This window comes from Falco rusticolus, chromosome 4, assembly GCF_015220075.1.
Source record: "Falco rusticolus isolate bFalRus1 chromosome 4, bFalRus1.pri, whole genome shotgun sequence".
Taxonomy (NCBI): domain Eukaryota; kingdom Metazoa; phylum Chordata; class Aves; order Falconiformes; family Falconidae; genus Falco; species Falco rusticolus.
The window spans coordinates 108,866,821-108,894,374 of record NC_051190.1 but is presented as its reverse complement, the minus strand read 5'-3'; the positions used below and the strand labels follow the sequence as shown (position 1 = coordinate 108,894,374).

At 40.5% G+C, this 27,554-nt stretch overlaps 1 protein-coding gene across 1 annotated transcript in view; it reads left to right on the top strand.

The window, feature by feature from the left end:
- Nucleotides 1–27,554, top strand: part of CREB5 (cAMP responsive element binding protein 5) — a 212,932-nt gene that overhangs the window by 16,142 nt on the left and 169,236 nt on the right. The window lies entirely within an intron of this gene.

Genomic DNA, 27,554 nt, shown 5'->3' with positions numbered 1-27,554 from the left:
GAAAATTAACTCTATCCCAGCTGAAACTAGGACACTCCCATACTTGATATTTCTTATGACTGTAAGCTCATCTATCAAGGACCATCTCTTAAAATATATGTGGGTTAGCCTTTGGTTGGGGACTGAGTGAACTCAAGTAATTATAATGATGATGACCTCCAGGACCTGAAGTGAAATAAGAAAGTAAAGTTATAAATGGAAGTGAGATTGTCAGTTTGTTTTGGCTCCTCTGTTGCTTTTACCATCAAATATTAGCTGGAAGGCTCTGCTGGAGAAAGGCCTACTCCCTAAATGCAAAGGATGCTATAGATCAGTGATAAGCATATTGATAAGCATATGAGAAAGAGACTTTTTGCATCCTCATGGGAGTGCTCTTCCTGACACAAGCCTTCTACCTGACAATTTCACCACCAAAATTAGCACAGGTAAAAGCATACCTATACAATATTTCTACTTGCGAAAGCGTAAATATTAAATCTGTTAGGAGCTTTATGCAGGCAGCAATCGACAGCTCAGCCCCAGATAAAATCTGCAACCCGGATCAACAAGGCAGGTAATTCTGGCAGGTCAAGTGACCATCTTGGCTTACTAGCTGCAGCTTTTAGGTTTATACTGCTTGGAGCATTAAGTATCCAAAGCGTTTTTTTTTTTGCTGCTACTGGATAGACCCTGCTGTTGCATCTTGTTTTGAGCATTGAGGCTGGGTCTGAGGTGATAACGTCAAAGATGGGAAGAGTCAGGATCTGTTTCCGAATAAGTAATTGGACATGTATTTATTAAAATACATCTAGCCTGACCTCCCTGCACGAAATGAGAAAGAGTAGAAATATGCTCAGTGTAGTAAGTAGAGTACCACATCAAGTAGTATTTAGAAATAGTCAGTTGAATATTTTAAATGGAAGCATTTTAAAAATCACATTCTGCTTATGCCAGAATTTGGATGCATCACTGAGGCTTGTCCTGCAACTTTGAAATCTTCTAACCAGTGTTCAGTTCTGCAAGACTGTATACAATTTTTGTCCAATTTTCTAGCAATGCATGACAAGGGACCTGCAGATTCATTTCCTTTTAAGCGTGGTCTTGGAGCTGGTGTTAATTCTGCACCATGCTGGTGTAGCATCTCCTAACCAGTGTTCAACTGTACAAATGAGGCAGGGAAACAGCTATTCTCAACCACAGCTTGGTTTTAATGTGGGTTGTCCCACGTTAGTCCTCTACGTGGCTTAATACTCCTGTTCTAAGTATACTATCCCACTGCAGGCACCACACTGCTAGTAAATCATCAGCAAATTGAATTGGTCCAGTAAAGAAAAAGAACAAAACCAAATAAAGAGTATTTGGTGGTTGAATAAGTTCAGTCTACAGAATGATTAAAAAACCTGAATATCCAGTTTAGTTGTGTTAAGCAAGGGATGATGCTACAGTCTGATGTATATTTGAAAGGCATAAATATGGTTTGTAGCTTCTATGTTCTGTTTCTACCTTGTAGACATTTCAGTGTCTCATCGTAAGAAGGTAGGTTAAGTGCACTTGTCTAGCTTATACCACCTCACCATTCTGTGCTGAACTCTGTGACTCTGATCTCCAGAAGAAAATTCTTGCAAATGTTTTCTGAATGTCATCACTCTGTGCTGTAGCCTGTGAGTATGGGGAAGATGATCTAATTCAAGGCAAGCTGGAAATTGTAGAATCTGTCTCTTGAGCAGTGTAGTTTGGTGAAAAAATTAACTTCATTTCCACATCTTATTTAAATTTTATGCAATGTATACCTGACCGACAGATTTTACCCTCTGTCTTCTGAAAAGCATGCAGAAAAAAGATGATGGGTTTTGGTTCAGTGGTTTTTTTTTTTAAAGGAAACATCTTACATTGCAACAAGGAGATAAAAAAGTAAATAGCAAATCAGTGCCCCTAAATTTGATGGAATACATATGTCCAATAAGCATTTCTTTTGTTGCACAAACTTGGTAGTATTTGCTACACGTTTTCTTTTTTTGAGGCTTATTTTATGTTAGGCAACCACAGAAGGGCCTGATACTGTTTGCTCGTGCCAGTGGTCAGAGAAGCAGGCCCTGGGGGACATGGTGCTTGTTTGCAGAAGATGCCATTTTGAGATCTTCTGACTTCCCAGTAAGAGAAGCTGCAAGAACTGTATTGTTGGGTATCAGAAGACACTTCATATCTTGTTTTAATCTGGTCTATTATTCAGAAAACACTTAATATCTTGTTTTAATCTGGTCTATCATTCAGAAAACACTTCATATCTTGTTTTAATCATTACATTAAAGCAGATAGTTCACTCCTACATTTAATCATTGACAAGACAGTAGCTGAAACTAGCAATGCAGTTAATGGGACCCTTAGACAAGAAAGGGTTATATTGTACCCATATATGAAAGGAAAAAAAATATCCATATGTTGATAAAGCACATTGTGTAAGTGTTTGGGTTTTAGAGGCCTATATTTTAATAGGCTATATAGTAATGTTGGCAATGTGCTCTGTTGGTGAAAGAGAAGAACAGGGATGGAAGGTTCATTATGGTGGTTGGCTTGGCTGATGGACAACAAATTCAACACTAGCCATTTATGAAAAACAGCTGCCCTCCCAAGGAGTGCACTCGCCTGACTCTTTTCCCCTTCACGTGGTTAATGTGCAGCGCAGAACCTTGTTTCAAAAAACACGTATACATTTTTTGTCCAATTTTCTAGTAATGCAGGTCAAGAGACCTGCAGATTCATTTCCTTTTAAGTGTGGTCTTGGAGCTGGTGTCAGTGCTGCACCACGCTGGTGTAGAATAGTATGAATTCTGTGTGTGTGCTCTGCCTCTACAGCAATCACGTTAACTCCAGTTTTCCCTTGTGAGTGCTCTGAACCCCCAGGGGGGTCTTTGAGAAGAATAGTTTTTCCGAAGAATAGTGTGGTGGCAGACGTTTCAGAGGCAAGTGCTCTGAAACAGCTGAATTTCACTAGTGAAGTAATACAAACCAACACACTTGTAAGACTGTTCCTGGAGCACTTTTGACTCATTGACTGACAGTCCATACAGCAGAAGAAAGCAAAGGCCTACATCTAAATGCTTACTATTTCGAGTTCTTTTAAATTATGCAATCATAAATACTCATATATACATTCTCCCTGCATTTATCTAAACATGATGTAAGAATGTCCATATTTTTTTCAAGTCAGAGATCCTTCTGACTTATTATTCTTCCACTGACATTGAGTATCTTATATGGTGAGTATGTTACAGTGGATGCAAAATAAGACTAGGAATGATTTGTGTCAATATAGTGCTTAAAGGCCAGGGTACTGTTGTTGTAGGTATTGTAATAACTTAAAGCTGTCACTTTATCAATCAGTTAAGCTGTTGTCAAGGTGATAGCTCAAAACCTTTAAGTTCAAAGCCCAAAATACCACTGTAAGTCCAAAGATTTCATTATAGTAGGTAGGTTCTATGCTTAAATATAGCACCTGTATGTGTAAAGATGTGAGCATCTTCACAGCATAGCATTTCTTCTTGGGTGATGCATTGAAGTACTGTAAAGATCCATTATAACTCTGCAGCAGAGTTTTTCCAGTGGGTTATTCCAAGTTTTTCATATACATTGATTGCATCAGGTTATTGAGTTGTTTTATGGGCTCACCGTTGGTCTACAACACCCCCACTTTTTTTTAATAATTAACTTCTGCAGCATTCCTATGGAGAAGGGAAATGCTTTGTCTCTTATTTTCTAAGGCAAAACAGATTCCAGAGGATGTTGTTTTCCAAAGCTCCTTCCTAGTGAGACACGAAACTCTTGAAGGAGTCACGGATGTGGAGTGAGAATTGCAGGGGAGCTGGGTCTTCTCCACCATTCTGCCAAGCAAGCGGCTTTCTGTCTCTTTTGGTTTCTAAATATCTTTAGCAGTGTGGCCCCAAAAGATTGATAGACACCTTCAAAGGCATTTTGGTGCCTTGCTCTCACTGAAATAAAGCAGGAGCGAATCAGTGAGCTACCATAAAGGATCTGGGCTCAAGTGACATGCTGAAAATTGCACAGGAAGGCTGTGGCAGAGCCTCGGATTGATTCCATATCTCCTCGGTCTCAGCATAGGGCATCCCACAAACCATGTGTGTTAAAGATTTATCAGCTGTTGTTCGGTGTTGCTAAAGACAGGAAGAATGCTCTCCTCCTCTCTCCATATGGGTAGGCTTGCTGGATTTTAACTGCTTTTCTGAGATTGTGGAGCTTTCGTGGTGGACGTGTGGTGGTACATTATATTTTATGTGGCAATTTGGCCGTTGGTACTTTTGTCCCCTGACTTTGTGAGTCCTGTTTCAAGCATGGATCTGTGTCCAGGCACTTATTCCAGGCAGCTACCACACTGAACTGTGTTACAAAAGAGACGCTTTCTGTGTAAGTTGGCAGAAAATCTGTCAAGACAACAAAGTTCATAACGTGATCTTGCAGAAATATTCAGAGGAATAGGCTTCAGCTTGGGCTCGTTCCTGCCGGTACAACATCTTATCTTCTGCTGGCAGGCAGGTCTGTCTGATCATCTTCTGTAGCAGTGGACTCTGTTTGAATGGACTTATGGATTTAGACCCTTGTGCTCAAGAGAGGACTCGAATGCTTTTCCAGCAGTAAGTGCCTATATCATGCAGAAAGGCAATTCTTAAGGGCATACGTTTTTGATTGAGCTAAACCTCCCTAACCATAATCTTCCATGTTCTTCTGAATTCCAGCTGATGAATCATCCTGCAGAGCTCAGTCAGGACAGTCCGCTTTCCTTCTGCTTCTTATTGTCTCTGTCTCAAAGAAGTTGAGTCACTCTCTTGTAACGTTTGGGTTTTTGTTGTGTTTTGTATATTTTGGCTACCCCCAAAAAAGGAGGCCTGCCTGCTTTCATTCTGAGATTTCTTTCACGACAACATGGCATAGTTGTGCATTTTGCCTTGGTCTTCCTATGAAGGGTTTTAATGGCACAGCTTTCTTGTTACCTCTTCACATTTCCGCAGCATGGACTGGACGGCACATGATGAAGGGATAAACCTTCCCCGTAGTGGCGTTTTTATAAGTCTATCTCTTAGGTAAAGCCCCTAAATCTTGGCAATCTCTTTAGGACATATGCTCTGCTATTAAACACAAGCTCTTTGCTCCCCAGAGTGGACTGCAGCCTGTACGGTTGGGTAGGTAATAAGATACTGCTGATATATTTCAGAGCAAGGTGCACTTTTACTTTATTTATGAAGATAGACATGCTGGTTGAGGGCTTAATCACAGCTGATAAATCATTTTAAGAAGGCCTATTAGAACCATATGCTGATTCTTTGTGTTAATATGGTGTGTCTGTTTTTAGTCTAATAAGGCAGGGTCTCTTCCCCCTCTCCCTTCCCCCTGCCTCGTGTGTGAACTATTTATCTGTTTAAGTGATATGGCTTGCTTGGGGGCATTTCCCTCTTTAAGAGGTATCGTGAATAAGGCAAGGTGAACAGAGGAGAGAGGGATTCTCACTCTCCGGCGCGAGTGAAGCTGCATGTTTCCGATCACCTTTGTTGAGGTAGAATTGCAGAGCAAAGGTGCAAAAGCTGAGATGAGGAAACCTATCGGTCAGAGGCTGGAGAACCATGGCATGGCCTTCACAGCAGCATAAGGTTGTCATTTTGGCCCAGGTGGTTACAATCCTGGACCCCAAAAGCTGTGAGGGGGTGGGTGCGCTGGCATTTCAGTTACCTCACTTTTCCCTCACTTGGAGAGGGCTGCTGCGGGAACAGGTTCCACGGCCATCTAATGAGATCCACATTGGTGAGGTTATTCCATGCCAAGTCCTATTTATCATTAATTGGTGGGTTCGCTTGCAGATCTTTCCTATTATTTGCTGATTATACCCCTACACGTTTTATTATCTCGCCAAAATTCAAATGCTCATAATTCCTTGACTTATTGTTTGTTTATAAATCTGCCTACTGCCTAAATGGATGTAGTTAGAAGATTTCAGAACAGCAACAGCTCTTATGCTGACTGGGTTTCTTTCACATTTTGCACATGGCAGTCGTCTATTTATAAACCTCCATAGGGACTCCTAAAGCTTTACAGTTGGGTTCCTCTCACCACTTCAGCCCCTTTTTCTCCCTTGCTCCCCCAAGGCAAGTCTTGGTTTTTTGGCATAAAGACAAAGATGGTGATTGTTATGTGAAGAAAATGTCCACAAGCTATGAACCGTGTGTGGGTAAGGATTTTTAATGTGTACCTCAAGCAAAATAAATTGGAAATTAGAGACATCCAGGAGAGTTAGAGTGTTTTCACCATAAGGTAGGAGATCCTGTTCTGAGTTGCTGGTACTCTTTAGTCTTACAAAATGTGAAACCAAAAAACTGAAAACTTGCTTTTGACTGGTTGTGTGCACTCCGTAGCATGACCCATTTCCAGTACTGTATGAAATTACTGTATTTCTAAAAGCCCCAAACTTGACTGTTAAATCTGATGCACTTCAGAGTAACAAAAGGAATATTGGAGAGAAGAAGGAAGTCAGAACAACAGAGCACATGCCATGGCAGTTAATGAATGCTACGGTTGGATGTATAGCCTCATACATCTCTGGGGCAGTTCCATTGACTTTAATGGAATTTAAATTTTTAGCTTATTGCAACTAGGCAAAGATCTGAAGGGAGAAAAGCCTTCGCTCAGAGACTACAAAAAAACCTTGTGGTCATGAAGTGATGGGAAGTATCTGGGTGCTTGTTGTTGTCCGGATAATACGGAAAAGTAGGGCCTTTTTAAAAACCATACTAGGGAGCAGAAATGTACATTTTTAACCGCTTCGTTAGTCTAGCTGCTCTCTCACATGCTTCTCTACAGAAGTTGCCAAGTCCACTCTTATCAAATAAATATCAGCTTGCTTTTTTCCCTGAAATGTGAGTAAACTGTGTGTGGCTCAGTCTGGTCCCTGGGAGGGGAACAGGCATCACTTTTCCATGTGAATGTGCATGTCAAAGTGCAGCTCTGCCAGCGGGTCTGGGGCTGGGTGGGGAGACTCAGGGAGAATGAACTCAGTGTTACAAACCCTCTCTTTTGAATTTCTACAATCTATTAGTCACAGCAAGCTGCCCTTATTGATTTTGGTAAGAGAGGTCACTTTTAATCCTCTAAAGTGGAGAGAGCTGCATGCACTCTCCATAGCATGACATTAAAATTGACACAGCTCTGCATCAGTTCTATGAAAATGCCCTAAACCTAGATGGATTATTGCCTTGCCTTTCAGGGGATGCAAGCTGCTAACCAGAGCACGCTAACCTAGATTAGGTGTAAAAGCTTTAAAATACTTGGAAAGGCCAGCTAAAAGAAACTAGAAAATACATGAGCTTGCTAAAAAAACTGCCCCTGCAGAAACAGGCCATTAGTCTCAGGAAACTTTATTTTCTCCTTTTTTAAAAATTTAAAAGTCAACACAGAGGAGTAGAGATTATCATATAAAAGAACAAACAAAAGCTGACCTTACTCAATGATTATGAGGAAAGCTTTATTCTGGCTGATGGCCTTTGCTAGTTTTGTTTATGTTCTTTAGAGAACCAAATCTTTGAATACAATTAGAATAGTCTGACTCAAATCTTAAGTGTGCCTCAAAATAAACAGCAGAGGTGAACTCTCAGCAGTTTTCTTTTCATCTTTGTTATCCTTGCCCTGACCCGTTTTTCCTGCCTAATGATAATTTGTGGCGTACTATTATTAAGAGAAATCTACTCGATGGAAAAATGTGCTTAATGGCAATAGGAAAATTGTTGTGAGCCTGGAGAAGTATTTTTTATTTTTCTTTCTTTGGAATTCCAGAAAATTACTACGGCCCGTTTTGATTTTATGCTAGTTTTTATTTGGAAACTTGTTTTCTGAAGGTTTCACTGATTTTTCTATGAGTCTCAGTAAAAATCTACAGTGTAGTGTTTAGGGAAATTTGTTGGCTTGTCATGTAAGCCGTGTGTTTTCCCTTTTCATTAGTTGTAGCTTGCTCCAGTATTTCTTATTACAGGTTAGAAATTCCCCTTTTAAATAAAAGACATCTGCAAAAGGAACTGCCCTGAGAAAACATTAAGGTACAATGTTAAACTCGAAGCAGCGTAGCCTCTCAGTGTAATGCCTGTGATGATGGAGGTGCCTGACTTCCATGCCGCAGCGCCTTTCAATAAGCTAAAAACACTCAATGGTTGTTCGTCGAGTAGGTCTCCGAGCTTCTTCTTAACAGAGATTAAAGTATGTGTGTGTCTGGGTGGGCAGCCTGGCTCATTGAGATATTTGTTCTTTCTCCCTTTCCTCACCTGAGGTGGGGGGTGGTATTTTCTCCCTGTTTGTGGACTTCCCAAGGCACAGGGAAATTCAAAGTGGGCACAGAACGGGAGCTGGCTTTTGGCTTCATCACTGTCACTGAGAAATGGCACCTGGAAGAAAAGGTAAAAGCTGCCTCACCTGCAGATTGTCTGGGCTTATTTTTGCCCCATTCATACCTTTTCTATTCCTATCAAGGGAGAAAGAAAAAAAATAAGGTATGCTGCCAGTCCCTTCTCCTTTGTGTTGGAAGAGTCCTCCCTGATGTCCTAGCACTGTATGGGGTAGCAGGGAGAGAAAGGAGGACGATGGCAAAGTTGATGAAGGGGAGAAAGGAATGAAAGGAAGAAAAATACTTTTCATTTTTACTTATATAAAGGGCTTCTTCCTACCCCAGGTCAGACTTTGTTGGGAGAATGGAAAGGAAAATTCACACAGAAGAGGAAAAGTAGTATTACTCAGACATGAAGAAAGCTGAGGAGGGCTACCATGAGGCTGTACAAGTGAGAGAGAAAGATGGATGAACGAAAGAAAGAACAGCACTCACACGAGGCAGCCATTAAAAAGGCAGTTCTTTATTTTCTGAGAAGTGGGGTATTAAAATATTCCGGCAGTGTACTTGTTAGCAGAATTGGATGAAGAGAAATACAGGAGTGTAGAAAGTATAATTTTCTTTTCACCCCACTGCCAGGAAACTGAGTTAGTTTCTCTGCTTAATGTTGAATTGGGATATCAAGGGATGCGGCTGTACAGGCGAAGAGTCATGAAGACACTCAGTTGATACTGGGTATTAGAATAGTTTTTCCCCGAAAAGAGGAAGGGAGAGTCAGCCTGAACACTGCTGTGGTCTTTATAGTATATTCTTTCTCTCTTCACACTCCTGTTTTATCTCTGAGATCTATGTATGTATACCTCTATGTAAGGCCTGTTTCTCTAATGACAAAATTACCATCTTTTTCTCCCATTTATGCTATTTTTTTGTTCCAGTACAGTAAACTCATGCAAGTGCAAATGCCAATGTATATGTTTCAGGAAAACCAGGAAAGCTATTAAGTGTATTGCACCTCTGCACATGAGTTCTCATTTTGTGAATTATTGTTTGGCTGGAATCTTTTTCAGGTACAGTTCTCTTATCCCAATTTCTTTTCTTTGCTTCATCCATCTCAGCCAGTTAAATGTGTATATAACTGATTTTCTGAAATGGGGCCAAAGTCCATGTACTTTCAATAGCTCTTAAACATGTGGTTAACTTCAAGCATGTGTGTAGGGGGTCGCTGAACAGAGATAGTTTGCTGAATCAGGACTTCCCAACGCTAAGATTTTAAATTGCACACAATCTTCTCTTTTAATGTATTTTAACTACTGCCTCCCACGGACTATAGGTAACTATTGTTACTTGAGTCCTACAGGTGAAGAAAATTGTAGTTGGTTGAGTAGCAATTTAAGGGTAAAAACAATGTTTCTGATACCCTGCTGTGACAACTATTTTTTTACTTCCTCCTAATAAATAACTTAATTAGGTTACATGAAAGGGAATAGTGAATGGAATTTCATGTTATGATTAAAAACTTACTTTTCTGGAGGAAGAAAAAAGATCTGCTACTTTAAAAAAAAACAACACCCCCCCCCCCAAAAAAAATAAATTAATGCTATAGCTTTTTCTACCGCCCCCCCCCCCCCCCATGAGAATTCTGTATTTTCTAACAAAATGTGGTACTAAGATGGTACTATATGTATGCCATTATTGACCAAATCAACATGAGGCACCTATCCAGTCTACTGGATACATAAATTTGTGTGACTTTTTGAGAAAGTACTTTCAAAGAATGATAAAAGTGTGTGTGTGTATATATGTAAAAAACCTAAAAAAAAACCCACCCCAAAACAAAAAAGCCAACCAACCCCACAACAAAAATCCAGTTGCCTTTCTCATTCACTTGCATCCTTCTGTGTGCACAGATAGATGGATAGGGCTGCCTGCCCTGTGTTGTTTCGGTTTTCTCCATCCTGGATCACAGGTAGGGTGGGTGGAAAGTAGGTTTCACCGAGCAAACGCATCTTTTGGAAGGTGCAGGCAAGGGTAAAAAGGCAGAGAGGGAAATGTTCCTTTCAAAATACTTCTTAATATGGTATTGGTGGTGGAGCGCTCAAATTGCCTTATTGATGACAGTTGGGGAAGAAGAAATCCCGTATTTTACTACTGTAGTGGATAACACTTAATACGGTGTTTTAAAACAAAGTCCTCCTCCCTTGTTTTTATGTAAGGTGGTAAGACTTAAAAGTATAATTGGGCTTTCCCCTTCTTTTCTTACTACTTTTCAATATTCGTTTCCTCACATTCCATCTTCAAACCAGCTAATCTGTATCCCCTTCTTCTTGAATAGCATTATCCTGACAACAGAGCAGTGAAAAGAGCCGAGACTGCAGGACTTCTAACAATGCCGGAGGGCCCCAGGAATAGGAATGCCCTGAAAAAAATGTGCTCGCATCCAGCTGCCCTTCATATTGTTGTCTCCCTATCCAATTTACTAGAGAATTTCCCACTGGCTCTTGGCTCATTCCCAAATGAGAATGTAATCTTTTAAAGATTACACTGCATAATGGAGGGACAAGGAGCTCTTTATTAACTGGGATGGGGAGTCACTTGCTATTAGGCAAGGGAGAGGGATGGGTTGTAGTGGTGTTTTGTGAGCTCTGCTTTCTGCCCCTTCTTGTCTCCTCGGCAATGGGACGGCAGGTTGGGAGTGGGAAACCGCTGCAGCTGCACTGCAGCAAAAGAAATAATTGAATGTAGGTTATGATTATGGCAATTACTTTTATAACGTGAGGGATTATACCATAACTATTATATTGCCAACAAGATTAAATTACTAACCTAATACCACATCATGCTTTCCAAGAAAATAAAAAAATGTCTGCTTGTTCCAGAGTTGATGCATTCAAAGACTATTAATACAGTGTGAAAGAGCTGAGCAACTAAGGAACCTAAAGTGCTGTCTGTACAGACATTGTCTGGCTCAGATCCCTGTCACTTCAGCTTCCGTGAGCTGTGGCAGCTAGACACCTTGCTCCTTTTGGGATGTAAAGCTATGTGTTACTCTGGTAATTCTAAACATTCCCTCTCTCTTCTGTCAAGCAGAGAAGCTTCTGCTAGTAATAGTTAATAAAGAGATAATCAGAAGTTATACTTGAAATTGAGAAATTCTAAAAACTTCACCAAGGGACCAGGTTTGCTCATGTAAATCCACTGAACTGACTGGGAAGCTTAAGCTTCAACATATTTTCATACTGTGCTGTCCTTTTACTACATCTTTTGAAAATGGTGCTTAATACAGAGGGTATCTGTATGTCAAAAGAGATAATCTTAGCTCACCTTGAGTAGGAGGTCAGTTTTGCTGAAGCTGTTGGAGCCTGCGGTGTTATCTCCACACACACATCCCCCACGCCACATGCATAGCAAACTCATAGATGAGACTTCATCATATAGATAGTACAGATATAGCCTTGTATAGACTGTTCATGATAGCAGTATAAGCTAAGTTAATTATCCAGGAAGAGCAGTTTCCTTTTGTTCATCAACTGGAAAATGAGTAGAAAATTAAATTTTGGAGACTTCAGAAATATATCATGTGTTGATCATAACCAGAAAATTAACTGGCTTCATGGAAGAGCCAGTTCTTCTGATTCTGAAGAGAAATGTAGGTGAACAATATAATTCTAGTTATATTTTTACTAATTTTTTTATATGCTATGTGCTGAATGATATCTTAAGCAGTTGATTTCATTTTTGTTGTGTGTACATTTAAGTCTTCTCACACTGTTGTGCCTTATGAAAATACCTGTTGACACACAAAGCTATTTGATACATTCAGAAAGAATGGACATGCATTTGTAAACCAACCTTCTTCCTTTTCTAGTGAAGAACTGAATTGTGGTTATCAAGTTGAAGTCAAACAGGTGCACATTAGTGTTTTTGGCAGGATAAAGAAGCTCTGAATGGCAGGCTGTATCTTATTTTATTCTTTTTCTTCCTTCCTTCCTTCTGAGTCTTTCGTGTATAGAAAAAGAAGCGAATCTAATTTCGTGGTGAATCTTTTTGTCTTGTAGGTTGCAGATCTGACTGGTGCCACATGTGAACTGTTTGCCTCCACAACCCAGATTCTTTGCTTTTTGACCTTGCTATTCGTTTGAGCTTGAAAGGGTCACCTTAGGCCCTCAGTTACCTTCTGGGATTGAGAGCACTGGGTGCTGTTAAGAACTTGGTATTGAAAGTTGGTTACGTAATTTCCTCGTGGTGTCTGACTAGGTTGTATCTTAATTTGCTGACTGAAGCATCTTTTTGTCAGGTGAGGGCATCTTTCCATTCCCTCCCTTGGATTATATCACTTTCAGACACAGTCACTATGTTCCCAGTGGAACATCCTGTATTCATGTCCTCTGAGGCCTTTTTAGTTTTGTCCCTGGTACATTAGATCCTCACTGGTAGGAACAGTTGCACAAGGGTTCAGCTTGTTTTCTCCTGTCTTCTAAGTTCAGGGCATCTTACCAAGTCTTTGGTTGCTGCTTGCCTTTAGAAAGAAGGTCTGTATGGGTTTATTGAATGTCTGCCAGTAGGTTGCAAAATGCAAAATCCTCATAATGACATATGTGCCCATCAGGCAAGTGTTACTTTTCACAGACTGGGCAGAGGGAATTGTAACCCCTGGAAAGGGGCTGACCAGGCACCTGAGGGCCATACCTCAAGCTGTCATCGGTGTTTCACCAGTTCTTGCTGTTCACTGGCTTTCCTGACCTCTGTGCGTCATGTGCTCAAGCACCTTCTTGAAAGTCGGCCTGTGGCTCGCTGCATTAACCGCAGGCAGTAGTGCAACTTGATCTGCTGGAAATTGCAAAGTCAGTGATACAGATTTCTGTGGACTTCTGTGGGTGCCCTCTCTGTTAATAATAAATTTCAGTGTGTTGTGGTTTGTTTTTTTTTTTTTTTTTGTGTGTGTGTGTGTGACCCTGTGTTTAACTGCCATAACGACACAGGTGTAAAATTTTTGAAGCTATGTGAGAAGTGCTGGAATACCGCCTGGAGATACCGCTATGTTCAGAAGGTCTTGCAGTAAAGTTTGGATGCTTTTCTTGATGATGTTGATGCTAGAGCATAAACTGGATTAAAAATCATTTTTTCTTTCTTTTCTACAAACATCCCAGTGTAATTATTTCTAGAGCCAACAGGAGATTTCTGTGAGACCTTCTCTTAAGCCACATTTTTGTGTATTTCTTGGTTTCCTGCTGACCTGTAACTGTCTTTTTAACACTTTGAAAACTTTCTGCATTTTTATGTCTGCTTTAGTGTCAGCTGCTGTTGAAATCAGTTTCAGAACCACAGCCAAACCTTTTATTTACCAGAACATTTAGCTTAAAGTTTAGCCTGGCCCTGGACCGAACACATCTGAGTTTAAGTAGCCCAACAAGTTAGCTTCTTTTTAACACCTCTGACATGTGACTGGCCACATGAATACTCTTAGCTTGCCCTAAATATTATGGAGGGAGGGAGAAAAGCGTGTAAAGGTCATTACTGTGGTTTGTTTGAATGACAGGAGGTTATTATAAACTGCTGTGACTCCATTGTTTTTGATACTCTGTTTATCATACCTCAACTGAAAGATATTAGGGAATCTTCTGATCTTTCCAGCAGTTAGAAAAGACACATCTCATGAGATTTTTTTTCATTATGCAATATAGACTGTAAACTGCTTGCATGAAGCCTGCTATTTGCTATGTGTCTTTAGAAGACCAATGTTTTGATCCCATCTTTAAGTAACACTGCAGTGCACATAACTCCTAACTTACGAGCCTTATTTTTACATTGAATCTTTTCGGCTGGGTGATTTTTTGTTGCTTTAAAACAGCAAGTATTTTTGTAATACATGAGTGTAACAAAAAACTGTTGAAGTTCCTTTTGATGATTTTATTGCTTGATACAGTGACATGGCACTACAGCATCTAGCAAGCAAATGCGTTCCTGTAGTGTTTTGAAAAGCATATGAGAAACCATAGGAAAACAGCTGTTACCAAGCATACGCTTTCTTAGATAGAGTGACAGTTATTAAAAGGGCAGGGTAGGACCACGGCATGTCTTTTAAGTTGAATAAAGCTGGCGGTAACTGTCGCTTTGAATGTGCAGTGGTGCTGCGTGTAGATATTGCCGTGTAGAGTTGTAACTGGAAGGAGAGAGAGATTAACGTCCATAGTCTGCAGCTTGGAAGAGACAATATAAATCTCTGTCCTGCTTTGAGCTGTGAATGCCTCTGTAGGAGTTATAGTAACAGACAAATTAGCATAATGTAATTGGCTGGCAAGGTCAGCCCCTCTCCAGGAGCATTAGCAATGTTTACTGTAAGAAGAGACAGACCAAGTATTGTAGGGTAGTACGTTGTCTGTCCTTTTTGAAGGAAGAATAATAATTTTAGACTTCCTACATCACAGACTCTTTGCCATATCTTATTAAAATTCAGACTATCATATTTCTGCCTTAAAGCAAATCATCTAAAAGAACAACAAAGAATATTCCCTACTATCACACAAATCTTTATTCATTTTTTTTTGCTTTGAACATTATTAAGTTTACTTTTTCTTTCTCCCCCCCACCCCCCACCCCCCCATTTCTTTCTCTATCGAATAGCTTTTCTCTGAATGCTAAACTTACATATGCATCCCTGCCAATACCTAATAAATCTGGTTGGGAGGATTAAAACTTCTGGTCTTACTGCACAGGACACATTTAATAAATCCAGATGAACTTACCAGCTTTCTTGTCTGGATCTTTTGAAAGTGTAAAACTCTGGGCAAAATTTGGGGCCAGCTCTAGCAATCCAGACTCACTGGATTCAGCTTTGCAAACCCTTTCATAGCTGTGTGTCAGAAATGTGAGATGGTGCCCCACATTTTGAAGGAGACATTGCATTGAGTTACAAACAGCCCTGGCTTTTTAGCTTTTGATCTCAAATCTGACAATTTGTGCCAAATATTTGAAATGAGTTCAGGCACTCAGTTATGAGATGTTTGGGACATGGCTTTCAGAATATCACACAGGGGTTGCATTGCCTTTTTCTGTATACTAATCACCAGGAAGCTGAAGGTTATGTTATTTAGTAGCTGTCTTCAGCTTAAGTCTTTAAAATACTGTCTGTGACCAGGAGTTGCCAATGTAATTTTCCTAGAGAACTGGAAGACAGGCTAAAACATGCACAGAATCACCTTCAAAACACTATCTTACTGGAAAACCTATTTCCTTGTGCTCAGACAATGTGATCCAATGGATTTCCAAAGCATAGTCCTTTCCGTGGTCTTCTGATGATGAATAAAAACCAGACAGCAATTTGGCCACTCCACAGCAACTACATTTTGAGTCTTGTTTAGTAATAATTTCCAACCTAACTGTAAGTTAGGTGGGTTTAAAATGAGCAGTGTTGTTATTGTGTTCAAGGGTACTATGCTTATCTTTAATGCGAATACCCTGTTAGCCAGACACTTTTGAGAATGGCATCCATGGTGCTACTCAAGCCAGGCTGGCATTCCTGACCCTCTCCTCTGTCCATCAACTTTCAGGCATCAGAAGTTGCTTTGGTTGTAAAAATCCACTGACATCCACTTTGTAGGCAAAAGCTGCTGTATGGAGGAAAGCACTCAGAAAAACAGTTCTCCATGTGCCGCTAGGTTGTTCCTCAAGGACGCATGCCTGTCCTGTTTTGTTCTTGGCTCAGCTGAAACTCCTGCTTTCCATTGCCTGAATTATGTTTTTCCTCCTTGTATGAAGCTGTCTGCTGTCTGGGCCACACCATTACAGGACCAATTGTTTATGACTCAGGAAAATGAGTGTTGTGGCTTCTCAGGTGGACTGAGGCCTCACCAAGGCATTTCAGAAGCGTGTGGTACTCTAAAGGAACAGTATGTAATTTCCCCAGGATGGCTCCACACCGCATTTAATTAGTGTGACTGGAAGCATGTACATCTGGATGATTGTCTGGTAGCATTATCAAATATAGTGCAGCTTGTTTGTTGTTCTCTCCACTTACTCCAGTCAGAAGAGAAGCTAAGCCAAACGTGTCTCAGTTTTACAACTGAGAATTCATCCCCTCTGCTGCCGTATAACCTCAGGAAGATTTTTAGCCTGACTCCTCTCATATGGCCCGCAATTTTTAGTGCCCACATTTGCATGTACAGCCAGGGATGCTTTAACTGGATCCAATTTTCTGCATATGATGTGCTCCCCTTCTCTGAAGAATAGATCCTGCAATGCTATCTAGACTTGAGCATGTAGTAATTCTTTGCTTTTACTAGTTGACATGTCCTTCTCTGCTCTCCTGTTTCTATTCACCAAAACCCTGTTCTTTTGTCTTGCTATTCTTCTAGTGGTATTCATCATATAACTTTTCTGTATTGGTTAAAGTATCTTGGTTATGATCTCTTGCCATTTCTGTGAGGCTGAAATTCAAAGGCATGGTACTTTAAACTGTGGAGCTGTGTTCTAACTAAAACCACCCTTCTGCTCTGTCACTGCTATATTATATTGCCTTCCTAGGTATACTGTGTTGTCTCTAAAAGCTATTCACTCCTCACTTTCAAGCACTTTGTAGTTATTGAAGATACTGTGTTTTAGATGTAAGGCAGAAGAATGTGCAGTAATTTGCTCAAAGTCTTGCAGTAAATCTGTAGCAGAGTGAGGAAAAGGATGGCTATGCAGTTCCTGTTGTACCTGTCCTGCAGAGCACCTCTGGAGTCCAAGGAGTTATATTTCTGTTCTCTTCTGCTCTCCCAGTCCTGGGAAGCTGTATGTCCCAACGCACCCCAGCTTGCTTACCTGGTTTATTTCCTGTTAGCAGTAGCTCCTCTTTCAGCAATCCCTAGCAATCTGTGCTTTAAGACCAAAATCACATGCCTTCATCAACGAATGGTCAGCTCCAATGGATCGTTTTTTGCAGGGTGACCACTATCGGTTTCTCTTTCTTCCAAACACGTTTGTTCTCCTAGTCTTGTTAGTGTTTTTTCCTGCCTGTCTGCCACTTGCTGAAACCAAGGCAGAGATGGACAAGGGCGGCGTGTTTCTCCTTAACCAGACTACAGAATGCCAGAAGCGCCTTTGAGGATTCAAAGAAAACTTTCTTGTAATACCTGTTTGTCTGTGGCCCTTGCTGTACGCACTGGCAGTGAACTTTTCCTAGCTAGAAGTGTATTTAACTTCTTTGCCTTCTATGTAGACAGTGTAATTGCCTTCCTAAACCCTAACATTTTAAACTCATGGCTGCAAAGATTATTAATTTTGTCTGAACGCTTCCAACTGATGAACTTAATTCTCTTAAGTTCTTTCAGTCCAACATCTAGACTAAACTAGCTCTCCATGATCATGGGTGCTGCAAAACTGCTTGTTTGCCTCTGTGATTACTTCTCAGGAGGTCTGGTGAATTAACTTGATCCCAGCTTGATGCTTTGGTGTTGCTTGTATGATTTTCACCGATCAAAACTATTTTCCTACCAGTTCACTTGTCACTCCGCTGGTTAGACCTGTGATCCCTTGTTGTAGCAAATGGTCTGTCTGGGTGCTTTTTTTGAGACCACTATTGGCCTTTGCATCTGGGTCTTTCCCAGCATTTTGTCTTAGTCCCCATGTAATAGCAGCCAGCCTGGCCCAACATAACTGCCACAGTGAGTTGTGGTTAAAAGAATATTTAGGAGATGCATTTTATTACCAGGGTAGCAGCGTTTCCACTTGACTTCTTAGCAGAAAAGTTAAGCCTGCTGGTTTTCTGCTTGAAACTGCCCGAATGGAAAATCACTGGCTGTTTTGTTGCTGCCATCCTTGCTCTCCTTTACCAACTGCTCTGTCTAAAAAATGTTCTGGTCATTGAATGCAGTCAAGCAGCCATTGCTGTAACTCATGCATGATGCCAATAACTTATGCCAGTGAAATCAATGATGAGAATTTCAAAGAAGCTTTAAATAAAATATAACAGATTTAAACGCCAAAGTGCTGTCTCTGTGAATTTGCTATTAACAGATTATAAATGGTTTGCATAATGTTGAAAAGCCTAGTGCCTTCAGTTAGCGGCATCAAAGGCTTGTTTAAAGCAATTCCTGGAGGATTGCCGCCCTCCCCCCGCCCCCACCAGCTTTCTGTTTCATGATGGATAAAAACAAAACTCCTTACAATAAAGAAAGGAAAGGCAGGTTTTCAACTACCCTCTGACTGGCCTCCAGATCTGGCAGCTGCTTTTGGATGTCTAATTGCTTGTCCTGCAAAAGTTGACATGCACCTACTTTGAGAAGGTTCTTTGAGTACCCACTTTGTACATGGCATTCTGTCTGATTTACAGAGATGAAATGATAGTGCTGGAAAAAATCAAAACAACAGAGTAGAGCTTAATTCTGGTTTTCCTTTTTCTTTTTTTTTTTTTAATATTTTAATGTTTCCTGGTTTTCTGAATGCATAGATAAGTATTAGATGCAGACAAACGATGCAAAATAATGGATAAGACACTGGACTGGAGAAAAGATCCCTTCCATTGAGTCCTGATTTTTGGCTACACGAATCACTTTCTCTCTTCCTTCCTTCCTCTTTCCTTGCTTTGTGTCTGGACCCTAAGACTTGTGGGCAAGTGTAGTCCATCAATGTGTCTGTACAGGTTTTAGCACAATAAGGCCTTGATTTCAACGAGGCCTCTAAGAATTACACCTAGTAAGTATACTGGCAAATCTCTTTGCTTTGTTTTCAAGTTTCTTACTAGCACTTCTCCATTTGAAATTCATGGCAAGCTCCCTTGTTTACAGCAATCTAATGGGACCATAATTGGGTCCCAAGATAACATTACAGAAATAAGCCAGTTTTTTTCCTTAGACAAAGTTCTAAGGAGAATGTATTTTCTTATAAACATGCTTTTTATAAAAGGGTTTGTTGTTTTGTGTTTATTGGTGTTCCATCTGCTCTAGAGAATACGTTTGAGAAAAACTAGCTCCAGCATGGCATATAATGTTTCATTAGCAGGCATAACCTTGTTTATTTGCTTTTTAAAATTGTATTTAGAGGAGGAAATCAGTTTGCACCATTGACATGCTGCCAGGTTCCTGTTTATAAATGTCACAATAGGCAACTTGGAAGAAACGAAATAGTCAGCTTATGGCTTTTGCATAAAGTATGACAGAACTGGGAAGAGCCAGGCAGCCGGTTGTGCTCCCCCTGTTTTGCAGCCTCCCAATTAGCAGGATGTAGGGTGGTGGTAGCAGTGCAAAACACCCAGAGTGAAATGAGCAGGGCTATGCACACTTAGCCGTCACTGCTGTTTATTTGCACAGAAGCAACTCTTTGTGCTATATTGCTTAAATCGCTATCTTGGGCAAGTAACTGTGTATGAAACAAGCAACCCTGAGGAAAATGGGAGATATCTGTAGGAAACTTCAAGACATAAGCATGCAATCTGACGTCATCTTTTCCCATAGAGAAGCTATTTCCTTTCAAACTCTGGTGAGACCAGTCTTCCAAAATTTCCTTCTCCTTTAAAGTACATTCATTGCATTTCCTTTATATCACTTTTTTCCTTTCCCCTAGTAAATGGTTTATCGTGGGTACATCTGGTACTCACCATATATTACGTACTGTGTATGTAAAGAAAGCTTCATATGTCAAAAGCGTAGTCTGGACAGACATGCTGAAAAGGGCATGAGGAGGGTAGTGGGGGAAGAGGGGAAGGAATCGTGGAAGACAAGGGTCATCTTTCAGTATTCATTTCTACTGGTAATTAGAGGGCACCACTGAATGTCTGTAATTAGATCATGTCACCGAAATTAAGATAAAAGACCAAAAATTCTAAATCTCCCGCATTTTATTCATAATATCAGAGGAGTCAGAGCGTTTGCCTAAATCGGCAGCCAAAGTGGAGGACAGGCAGGGCGGCTTAACTTGGCCCTGGAAGAAGTTAATGTGCATTTTCACCAGAAGGTGCCAGGAAGAGCCCAGAGGAGGTGACTGTGCACCCCAGGTACCCAAGGGCAGCGGCCGAGCGGAGACATGACGGACACTGGCCTGCAGCACGAGCTGGGTGCTGCGGAGGTTTCGTGCAGGCCCGTCATCCTTCGGGCAGCGGCCTTAAGAGGATTAGCAGTGCTTAAATGGGTCCTTTGGACTTCGGGTGTAGTTATGGTGGTGAGTGCTGCAGCCTTGGGACAGCTTATACCTGGCTTAGCACTTCATACGCCTGTCCTGTCTCTTGCGCCATGCTTCTTAGCAGCACCGCAGAGTTTGCTGGAGATTAGCAGGCAAGGTTTCGTTTGCATTGCTCAGTATATCTCAGAAAGTTTTTCCGATAACATGGTAACAGCTAGTGAAAGAAAACAAGATAAAAAGATTATTTATGAGGGTTTTTTTGTTCATACCTCTTCAGGCGTAGCCAGCATGTCTGCATTTAAGAATGATTCTTCCTAACTTACAACAAAAAGAAAGTTTCCCTGCATGTTACAGCATACATATTTCGGATAGAATTTTGCAAAGCTCCTCCCAGCCTGAGTACACAAGTCTGATGTATTAATTAAAATTAATTTTTCACTATGGCTCCAAAAGATTGAAGACATTTTGAAAAAAGGGCTTGGGCTACTGAAGTCTGTAGATGCCTTTAGGGAGGTTACCTTTTTTGTCAAGAAATTCTAGTCACGGTGCTGTGAAGCAATATTTGGGTGGCAGTTAAACTCTCATCTGTGAACTGCTGGTGGTCGCAAAGCTGTGGTAAGTCATCTGCAGCTGGTCTGTGGAACCATCTTGCCTTAATTACACAATTTATGATAAGAGCACAGAGTGTTCTGTGAGAAATTCAGAGGGTTGACAGAGGTCTGTGATCCAAAAAATTGGAAACTAGTGGCCGAGACTGATAAGTACCGATTCAAAGCTTTATGATTTCAGCGAGAGCAGTGTTTCCCTTCTTCCCCCATCTGCCTATCATTACTTGTCGTTTTTGAGTAAGGAGTTTAATTTTTCTTTACATTTTTACCCCCGAGGAGATCAGGTTGATAACATTTGACTGAGCAGTGGTGCCCAGAGTTCAAGAAGTCAGATATACTCGTACTGCTCCTGGCCTTTGGGTCTCCAGCACAGTGTGGATAGATAGAACTATGTCCTGTTCAGGGGTGGATGTTAGATGGGACCTGGGGGCAGGGAAGAGTTGTTTTGCACTCTGGGATATATCATTCATGCCTGCTGTTGGGTTTTTTTGGTTTGGTGGGGTTTTTTGGGGGTTTTTTTGGGTGTGGTTTTTTTTGGTTTTTTTTTGTAATGTGCCATTTTTATCAGGTAGCTGTTAAGTGAGCATTTGCCTGCCTTCGAAACATTTTGAGGAATAGATCTTTTGGCATCAGTTATGTATTTTTATGTGTCAGCCTTGTTCAGTGACTTCATACCTCTCGCTAAGTAAGGGAGTTTAAATGGATTTTAGCAGGCTGCAATAAGATCTTCCTAGGGCTTTGTCCCTATGCTTAATGTTACTACACAGCATTTTCCAGCAGTTCTTTTCTGTGTCCTTTTTTCTGCTTTAGTGCTTTTTCTCATTCAAGCTATACAGATGTTACAGGTTAAAAAAAGCTGTAGTATTGCATTTCAGTCTCCACCAAATTTATGCTCTCCCACCTCTTGTACAATGGTACTTTTTCCTTTTTTCTTTTTTTTTTAAAATTTAAATCTTTGTAATAGACTCTTTTTCCTGTGATCCTCCAACTGCATTAGCAATCTGATCCATTCTTTATCTCCATTTTCTTCCCTAGTTCCCCTGCTATGTTTGTTGGTTTTGTGTGGACAGCAAGCTTAGATCTGGGCTTATGACACTTCAGAAGTTGCAAACCAGTAACTGATGAAACAGCTGTGATGGGCTGGCATCAGAGTGTTTTCCTTACACATGGATCTGAATAATGATAAAATATTTATTTTCTGGGGAGATTTGATAACTTTGGTTTTGAGATGATCATCATCTTCTGTCAGGAGAGAATTCAATAGAATTCAACAGTAATTTTGATGGAGCATTATTTGCTACATTTAGTCTATAATTTTCTTTATGACGATGTCTTCCAAGTTTTTAAGCCAGCAGGTTCTTTGGATGTGTAAACAGCATGTGCAATGGGTGAGTGTGTCACTGGTGGCTTCCACTCATGTGGGTATTATATATATTGTGAAGTTACGATTTCCATAATAAGGCAAGATGCTACTGCACACTTCTTAAAAATTAATGTGTAGCTGCCATTTAAATGTGTGTCTTGGTTACCCTGAGTGCCATGGGTCTGTAGAGCCTTCTAGAAGACTTTAGGTTACAAATGCGTATTTTCTTTCCCCATAAATTGTAAAATGTCTGAAAGTGGGACAGCTTAGAATATTCATCCTTGTTCAAATATGTTAATTGAGAGGCCAGGCTATATAAATTCTAAAATATCTCTGTGCATTTGATTTCTATCTTTTTTTTTTTTTTTAAGTTGAAGCCTTTACTCTGGAATTATCTGAACAATATTTAAAGTTGCTTTTTGGGAAAATATAGTTTAATGATTTTTTTGCAGAAAACAAAAAATTCAAAAAAGTGCTTTTGTCTGTTTAGATGGATTGGATTTTTCTCTCATTTTTTCATGGCAAATCTCTTCTGACTTTAGAATTTATATAATAGTCTGCATAATATATTTATGTACAATTATAGGTGTTATAGGTGACAGGTCTGTTGAAAAGCTCACTCAGAACAATCCTGAATGAGTCTTCAGTTTGTATAAAACTGGTATTTGCAATTTTCATTAAGCCTCACAGTCAGAAAAGAATAGTAGGAAAATATAAGCTGGCTTTGGTTCAGAAGCTAGCTCTTACAGTTTAAAACCACAGACATGCTTACTTGATACTCAGAATATTCCATGAGATTGTAAATGATGGCTTCATCTTCTTCATCCTTTGCTTTCAGTAGATGGAGATGTGTGATGCAGGTGGTGCCATGTGACACAGATGGGTGTTTCTCTGCAACAACTAGGGTTTAGTGGAAACTGTTAGTAGCTGGAGTCATGGGGTGTATTTTGCCTGTGTCTGTGGAGCCGTCATTTCTCTGCTGCGCTTGCCAACAGGGTGTGTGTTCTTGCGGAGTGATGTGTAATCCTCTCCACCAGAACATGGAAGCATGACTTTGAGGCGTTTTTGGCCTTTAGAAAAAAGAAGTGTGTTGCCTATCCAAAGTTAAATGGTTGCATGTGGGAGAAAAATGCTCAAATATTTTCTTGAAAGTCTGAAGTTAAAGTGGGGGATACGGTGTAACTGGGGAGAAGGCAAGCCAATGATCTATCCCATTTCCTTTTGCAGCTGGAGAGGTTGAGAATAAGCACGTTGATTTAAAACTGGTTCATGGATATGGCTGGTTTTTGTTTTATTTATTTGAATGTTAAGTACTGCTGGAGAGTACAGTATGAGCGCGTGGGTGAGGGGAGCGTTTCTGTAAAAGCTCTTCAGTGTTACATTCCTAGTTTCTGCTTCAGTGGAGTGACTGGGAACTTTGGTGGGGATGAAATTTAGTCCTAGAGGAAATAAATTCTTCTTAATTTATTGGATCTTAATTAAGAGCCATTAAATGAATCTTAAGGGCAGGGGATGTCTTTCATATCTCTGCAGCTCCTGGCATGTGGGTGGCCTGTTCCCTGTGTGAACATTTAGATTCAGTTTAATAAAATGGATAATATTAATAAGCTTATATGCCCTTTTCTAATGCTGAAGGACAGCTGTGAAGATCTCTGAGAAAACTGAGTGTGTGTTATACTCTCTCAGAGTATGAACAGGTCTTGGGAGTGTTAAAAGCAGACGGAGAGCACTGTCCACATCGTCGCTTCTGGTGACTTCTCTGGGTTGGAGTGCTGGGAGCTCCCCTCCTAGTATCAATTAATCTTAACCATCGACTTAAGAGCTGGAGGAGAATGAAAAGGGGAGTCAAAGTGAGATGTTCTTCGTGGATCCCTGGTGGAAGAGCATACAGAACTCCTTAAAATTAGAGCTGGAGGAGGCCTAGCCAAGTAACAATTCAGCTATAAAATGTAGGTCTCAGTTTTGGCCAATGTTGCTGAATTTGTCCCGTTTCTATAAGGGCCCAAAGTCGAGTCTGCAAGGAGCTCACTAATATCCTATCCAGATCCATTCAGAATCAGATGCAGAGCTCAACACAGCAAGGCCATCTTGGGAGTTCTGAAGACCGTCTGCATCACACACGCAACAAGCCTAGTCTTGCTTGCTGGTGATATAGAGTCATCCTGCATGTCATGATGCATATGACTAGATCAGACAGGCTTAGTGTCAGATCTGTTGTGCATTACCTTCCTCCTGTCTTTCAAAGCATAGGCATTGTCATTTGAGTATGAACTTGCTTGAACTTCTCTGTAACTTCACAAGTATCTCACCAATGTAAATTATTTTGAGGTTGCCAAATTTTTTCTTGTGAATGTAAGAGTCGTGCTGAGTTTGACATTTTCTTGGGAAATCTTAGACTTTCTTTTGGCAGCGTAGTATAAAGGTCTAGTTCCTGCCCAACAACAGCATTTGCATTACTGAGAAGAATGGACATCTGGATGCATTGACAGGTTTTCATTCTGTTTTTGCTTTCCATGCATCACGTATTCAGCCTACTTTCTCTGAAAAGTTACAGTTTATTGGAAATTATCAAAACGTTGGAACAGCGTTACAAGTTTGTGGATGTAAGATAACAAACTTTTTCATACCCATCATAATTCATACCATTTATACCTTAGAGAGCTCTGGAATTATAGGAGAAAAGGAGACAAGAAGGAGAAGAAAATGGAAATACTGGATCTAGGAGCGTGGGAATCTGGTATCAAATCTTTAAATTCTGCTCTGCCATGGCACAACAAAATCCAGTCAAAATCTGGGCAAGTGCTGGGGTGCCACTTGTCTAAAGCTCATGATGGATTGCATCCTTTCCCTTCCCAGGCCTCATGGCACCATCCATGTTTCCTTTAAAGATCCTCCCATGTAGCAGATCAATGTTCTGTAGCTCTTGGTAAACTGTGGTCTGGAGTGTGTAACCTAGAGAAAGGCTTTCTGCATCCTGGACAGTTTCATGCCAGTGCTCTGGCTCCATGCACACAGCCCCTTTTGGAAGCAAAGCAGCCGTGTAAGGCACATCATCTGTGCTGGCAATGGGAAGGGGCAGTTGTGCAGCACTGCGGAATAAACTCATGGTGGGGGACTGATGCTTTTCTTCTTTGTTGCTCCCCTATGGATCCAGAGGTGCAAGTACTGTATACCTGTCTTGCAATTTAATGTTTGCTCTAATAAACATACTACTGAAAGCAAACAGACAATGCAGAATGTTTGGAAGGATTCAGAAACTATGGAGACGGTGTAAAGGAGCAATAAATGAGGGTGAAGTTTGAAACAAGTAAATATCACCTATTGGTAGGTTTTAATTGAAACACACACTTAGTATAAAGGAGAAGCTTTAGGAAGCGATATCGCTAAAACATTTACTTGCAGATGGATAGATATTAGACCTGGTTTTGCAAAATCTTGTAATGATCAAAAAAGTCAGTGCGGTTTTGAATCCTGAACTAATCCATTGAAGAAGTGACATTTTAATAGGAATGTGGTAGATGAGAGAGAACTTCTTTTGGAAAAAATTCCATATAGCTAAGGTTATTCTCTTTTATTGCCTGATGGTCATGACATACTACCAGGCTATGAAAAATAACAGTGAATGTCCTTGGTCTGGCTTCCTCTTCCAATCCATGCTCCTAAAGAAATACTGGAGCTGCTGAACCTGATTCATATTGTGTAGATTATTTGCTGCAAGAGGAACTCAGAGCTGGATCTTCTTCATACTTGGTGAGTGGTCTAACCATGCGGCTGTAGGCAGCACCTCTGCCTCTTTGTATGTTTATGAAGACTGCAGCAACTCCCTTAAAAGAAACAGAGAGGTCCCTGTGTCTGCAGTAGTCTGGGAAATCACCTGAAATATATAAGAATTGGGAGATAGGGGGATGACAGTAAGGTCTTCAATGGTCCCTCTAATTATTGGCTCCTTTTCCATGAGGAATGTTGCCTGAAGGGTTTATTCTTGTTTTGGTTCAGATATTCTTGTTTTGGTTCAGAATGCAATCTTTCTCTTAGGTCTGGGATTCCGTATGTTGTCTGCCTGTCCACATTCGATCCAGAGCACAGTTTCCTTTCTTACCAGCTTTATCTATCATTATTTTGTGTTTTTTCAGTGCTTCCTAGAGAAATTGGCTCATAAGTGGGAATTTTGAATGTAATTTAACTTTAGTTTTCAATCCTGTGTATTGCAGAGGTCAGGAAGATGCTTTGCATGAGTCTTGGTGGCAGAGTGTGTGTGTGTAAAGGTGTTTTTTCCCCCTTTTCCTCAGCCTAGCGTGAGGTGACAGCAGAAAGTTTCTTTTCCTCTTACTGCTAACAATCCACACGTTGATGCCTGATAGGAAAAATAACGCTCTCAAGGTTACCGTATTTTTCATATGTATACGCTGTGGGTTATCTCTGGCTCGAGAGTTTTGTTTGTTTTTAAACGCAGGCCAAGTCAAACCCTGTGGTTTAGCAGCAGCGTGTATTGTGTGTGCTGGCAAAACAGGAGAACGGCTTTATCCCGTGGTTCCTTCCCTAGTAGTATTCCGGTCTCTGGTGGCTTGTTTGCTCTGTGGGTATCAGTTATCTGTGAACTTGCTTTTAAAAAAAGAACTTTTTAAGGGCTCCAAGTTACCTGAAGCAAAGGTTATATATGTGCAAATACAGCGCTATTATTCTAGGCCTCTGGGATATTATTGCTCTACAAAATATATGGAGGCTAATAGAAATAGCTGTTCTGTGATGTTGCCGTGTGCTGTTTGTTACTTTGGGACTATAAAACTTGATTTGCTTGTCAGCCTAAACAGACCTGGTACACAGTAAACAACCCATCTAGTAAATCAAGGTGCCCTGCACTCACCACGGGAGTAATTTTCAAACAAAATATATATCATCTTCAGTTAGGAGCATATGTGCTAAATATCCTCATTATAAATCACTAGTCAGAATCGCAGAAGAGTGATTAGTCAACTTGCAGGTTTTTTTTCTGTTTATATTGCCCTGTAAAAGTAAACAGTTATTTTTCATTTCTTTATTATTCTTTGTTACAACAAGATCTATTGACTTGGGATTTCCCAAGAGCCAGTAACTTTTCTTATTGTTGATACTTTCAGATTTCTAATTCTATTCAAGATAA